The sequence below is a fragment of the Nuphar pumila genome, chromosome 7 (genome assembly GCF_984573655.1).
Source record: "Nuphar pumila chromosome 7, dmNupPumi1.hap1.1, whole genome shotgun sequence".
NCBI lineage: Eukaryota > Viridiplantae > Streptophyta > Magnoliopsida > Nymphaeales > Nymphaeaceae > Nuphar > Nuphar pumila.
In genome coordinates this window covers 11,276,567-11,282,437 of record NC_143255.1, presented here as the reverse complement: position 1 = coordinate 11,282,437, position 5,871 = coordinate 11,276,567, and positions in this window count along the sequence as shown.

Below are 5,871 nucleotides of genomic sequence, written 5' to 3'. Positions count from 1 at the left end.
TAATCATGTTCAAAACACGGTAAAGGGGACTAGTAGCATGTATGGGTGATTTCCACGGCTGAAGATGAATAGGTACCTGAGATCTTGTTTGAAATATAACTATAATCTCAGACATTATTTAATTACCTATGGTAATGCTACTTACATGCATATGCAAGTCATGGCACCAAATGTCTGTTTCTAATACATTCTGGTAACTAACCCATGGTTGGACTATATGTTAGCACATACATGGATGTCACTATGATACACAGGCTGCTCAAAAGGGGTTAAATATCAAAACACGGATGGGCCTACACACACTATTATCACATGTCTTGCTTATTAAGAAAAAAAAAAACTAGTCTACATTTCATGTTTCATTCTTTTCTTTCTTTCTTTTGTAAGCACACAGCAGAATATTTAATTTGTCGTAGACTGAAAATATGCAGAATCTATTGCATACTATATCTATTTTTATTATCAATTGAATCAATGACAGTGAAGACAAACAAAAGGTTTAAAAAAAAAAGGGGAAATAGTATTGCATGACTCATTGGTCTGTAGGGTAAAACAGATGATGAACATGGATCTCAACCTAGTACAATACTGTTTACCTTAGGTTCTGCATCGCACACAAGAACCCTACTAAAGCATCCTTAGGTGAGTTTGTAAACTGTGAGGTTGCATACCTTGAATAACCAGTAGTGGCGTTTTGAAAAGGAAATTTGTAGCAATATATATATATATATATATATATATATATATATATATATATATATATATATATATATATATATATATATATATATATATATATATATATATATATAATGATTGAAGAAAGGATTTGAAATCGATAAGGCTCTGCCGAGCCAGTTCGCTGCTAAATAACCATGTAATGGGTCAAGGCAGACTGGGTTGCCGACTGGTTCTAACCCAGTTTGGCGGGTTCGACGTCCGGGTATCATGCTCGAGGTCGTGAACTGTCACTCGGAGCAACCACGTTGTTCCTCGACTGTTGTTGATATCACGGGTGCCAGTGGCACCGTGGCTCGGTTTGCTTAGTTAGTCAGACCGGTTTGCATCCAATTGGGCAGAGCCGAGACCCTTCTATAAGCGCAACACGTGTTGTCCCTGCTGGTATGTCTGACCTACCTGTGTCGGGGCCGTACCAGTCTTGCTGGGTTGTGGGGTAGTGTTGCATTGGTTACAAGTTGACATGGTCGGTTTCGCAACCGCTGTTACTGTGCGGTTTGTTGTGACTATGTCGTAGGTCATTACTTGACGGAGGCAACAGGAAGGTCGCATACCCTGAGTCACATTACCGATGGTGGCAACCACAAAGCCATGTCGAGTAGAAGGCTTATTGCATCCGAGTGCATGCTATAAATTCCACCAGACTGTGGCTAGAGCGGTTACAAATATATAGCAAACCATGCCACGTGGAGGGCTTAGTTCGTGGGTACGAACACGTACGCTATAGCTCGTAAAAAAATACACAATTGTGGGCTCCGAGTTGAGCCATGCTCCGAGAAATGCTATGTTGATGGTGCTTAGGGCATCCAGACTCAAAAATGCATACAATGTTTGTGAACCCAATGTCGGATTCAAGATTTTGGAAATCCTCTGTGGTGCGATGGCTCACACAGGAAAATAATTGAGAGATAAAAATGTATGCATACTCATAAGGTTCATGAGGCTCTAGGTATACCTGAAAGAAGGTATATGTTACTGGACCCCTCATGGTGCGATGGCTCACACATAATTATAAAGAAAAGGTTAAATGAAAATATAAATATAAAACCTTTGAGATTCTGGGTACACCTGAAAGAAGGTGAATGTTACCGGATTCTTCGGGCTCTAGGTACACCTGAAAGATGGTGTATGATACTGGACCCATGGTCTACCTTGGATAGGGTAGGTGGTACAAGCTTCGTGAACATTCGTATTTTTGTGAGAGCTAGGCGTATCATCGGGTCTCCAGTCTACGAAGTTAGGGTGCCAGAACTACCAATGCGTCCTAGGTGGTAGATCCAAGTCTTCTACAGAAGTGTCAAGGGTGCATACTAATTCTTGTTCTAGCCACTGGAGAGTACTCTCTCGGTTACGGACCGTCCCCTTTAGATATCCGTACGGCTAGTCATACAGGTTATTAAATAATAGACCCCCGTATGGTCTCGGTCCGGTACGATGTCGAATGCATGTGCGTACTCACAGGGTAATTGAAAGATAAACATAAAAAGTTTATATTTTTCTCCAAATTGTTTTTGAGTAAATATTGAAATCCTTGTAGTAGATCTTATAAATGTTAGAAACACATATTGTGTGTAAGAATGAATACACATCTGGTACTTTTCCTGTTTCATAGCAAAGTAGAAAGCATGTCTATCTCAATAGAAATTTTCTACTTAGCAAGTTATATTGTATGAAACTTTACAATTGTAATATCTGTAAATGTTGCACATATTTGTACACAGGACCCTAAGCACAACATATAAATATAATGCTTCTTACACAGACAGGGGAGTCTGACCCTTCTGCTTTAAATCTTTTTCAGGTAACGAGTAAATCGGAGCATCGACGTCGCATATGGATGTGGCCAAGAGATCTCATTTATTTCAGTATTTTATGTTAAACTCTGATTAGTAGATTTACATTTCTGTTACGAGATGTAATTAATGACATTAATGCTTTAATTAATAAATGGTATGCTTTTGGTACTCCTCTGTTTTACCCTGTAATTCGCCTGACATTTGGACTTGTCACTTCTGCTATTTAAAAAAAAATTATCTAAAAATTTCACGTCCAAATTGTTGGGGTGTTACACTCTCTCTCTCACTCCAGTTGTTGGAGTCACTCCTCATCTTTTCTCTCACTCTTGTCGAATTCGGTTCATTCTTTATTCTTCTCATAATTGTTAGAGCTTCAACTGCGTCGCCTCCAGCTGTGAAGATAACTTTGAAACACAGACTTTGCCTTTTGATGAAATGACAAATGCACTATCTCTCTCAGATGTCTAGATCACTCTCTGAGGACTTTGGCAAAGATGTCTCATTGTAACATTGACGAGACTTTCAATCTTCATAGAGTGCAGCTTGTTTTGCACGACGTTAATATTTGGTTATCAGTAATTAATGATGATATACAAAATAAAATGAATGAATGTGGATTATGCTTCGATACTATAAAGTGTGAGTTACTTATAAACGTGTCTTCTGCTTCGCTGTAGATGAATGTTGTGTGATCTGAATGAGTGTGTGTCTCTTTGTAGAACGTACTCAGTGTCGATTCATGACTTTCCATTTCAGTATGCAAATGACAAATTTATAATCTATTAAATCAAACATATTTAACACTATACTAATATATGAAAAAAAATAAACTTAGAGAATAAGAAACTTACCTTCATATAAAATCTCTGGATGTACAAAAATATTTCATTGATATGTCGGATTGTCTGTTTTGCTCTATTCACAAAATTTTTCTCCGACGTCTTTTGTTAATTAAAAAAAGATCAATTAGTTCACGAAAATCTAAAAATTTTAACATTTATTTACTTATGAATATATATTCAATATTTATCGTTCAATAGCCTCCAATGAAAAAGTTGTAAATCTCTTTCCATACTTCAAAGTCTACTCTCGAGAGAGAATATTTTGTTGCTTCATCGTGGTTTTCAAATCTCATGCACTGCTTGTAAAAATACAAGTTTTCGATGTGATAAAAAAAATACAAATCTGAGAACAAAAACTAGTCTGCAACAAACAATCATATATATATATATATATATATATATATATATATATATATATATATATATATATATTTGGGAGGAAGTTCACATGTACCAAGAGTAAAAGATCTTTTTTAAATGAAAAAATTATAGGGTTTTTAAGAAAACACATCAGATTACCTGTCCACTATGATTATTTTTTTATAAATTTTTTACTATAACTTTGAAAAAGTGATTAATTACAATTGATATTCCTCTTCATAAAGATGCGAGTTGGGGGATGATCTTTCCAAGATTTGATCGCCCCCAGCTCTAGCAATTTTGGCGAGTCATCTGGCCAAACAATTATAGTAACTATAGACCTTGTACACTTGAATCCTATGCATGTTTGGTTGCATAAAAAGCCTAAAAAAGATGGCGGCTTATTCAAGAGGTTGCATGTTCCAATCCCACCCGTTAGTGAAACAATTTTTTTTTTTTTTGGAAATAAAAACATTGGTTTGTCTTGGCTCAAGCGGAGCCAAGCCTTGTTCGAGCTTGAGGCCTTTGTTTTTTTATCAAGCTGAGCTCATCAGGCCCAGGTTCAGTTTGAGCTCGGCCATGTACAGCCCTAGTTAAAACCAGTAGTTGCCACATGTTGGGGAGCCGGTAAATGTTTATATGAATCAAAGAAAAATAATAACATATCACAATGCACTAGGGGTGAAGGTGCTGGTACCAGATCGAGACTTAAGTTCAATCAGGTCTACCATCAGAAAAACCATACCTGGGTCTTATAAGGATTACATGAACCAGACCCAGTTCAGACCAGTAAAATAATATATTTTTTACTTTTTTTACATTAAAAAACCATAAATCTTAATCAGAAGTCGGGCCTGGGTCTGACATGAAATTTCACAAACCATACCCAGCTTATATACTAATCGGACCCTATAGGGTTTGGTGCAAGTCAGGTCCTGAACAAACCCAACCCAATGACACCCCTGCAATGCACCACATGCAAGTGAACCTAACCACAAAACAAGATTTGCTAAAAAACTTTCTAAAGCAACCTACAAACAATTTTTTTTTTTGTTTCTTTAACCAAATCTTGGTAAAGAAACTTCTAGAACCCCAATGGACCCCACAGTAAGGTCCGACTTCAGGTTCGGTAGGGTTGGATTGTATTGTGGTTCAGGCTAAACCCATACGCTTTTGTTGAGGTCGTGTTATTTTAGCAATAATAAATATAAAAACTGTTTGTTTTAATATAACTGAAGATTTAACTTTCTAGTTTAATAATAATTTATAATATTATTATGGAATAATTAGCATCTTAATAACATATAATATGATTGTTTTACACAAGGTACTTAACATTGTAGACTTATTTAGGAAACCTTATATTTATACTGGGTAACGAATTGGGTCGATATTGGCTTGGATAGCTTCATAAACTCATAGCCAAACTGAACTCAAATGGGTCTATATGTAGAACCAGAAGGCAACACCTATATTATGACCCATATATCGCCAATAATGAGAAAATATCGTGTTTTTACCCTGATATTTTCAAAGGCTGATGTAATATCAAAATGTTGGATTTTCAAAAATAGTGCATTTTTTGAAATAATCATGTTTGTCGTGATATCAACACCATAAAACAACTTTTCTAATATTATGTATATTTTTGTTTTTGCTTTTACTTCTTTTTTATTTGTATACATGCAGACATTTTCTAAAGAAAAACCAAAATTTTGCTTTGCGAGTTTTCCCGATAACGGAAATTGCAACCAGGGATGCAAACCGATCTGATACGGACCAGATCATTGTCATTCAAATCTGGATCTAAAATTACAAACAGTAGATCCAAATCCGAGTCCAGATCTGAACTCGTATCCGATGGGGCAGGGTTGAATCTTTATCCAACACACATTTAGTAATATCGGATTCAGTAAACAATGATTAAAAATGTGTTTTTACATGTAAAAAAATGCAATCATATTAGATTATGATCAGAATTAGAATCAGATCTGACTTTAAAACTCTGATTCGAATATAATACGAATCCGTGTTAGTAAACCCAAATCCCCCGATTGGTCTGGTCGGGTCCAGACTCCAGATTTTTCTGCCACTCTCTCTCTCTCTCTCTCTCTCTCTCTCTCTCACGTTTTCGT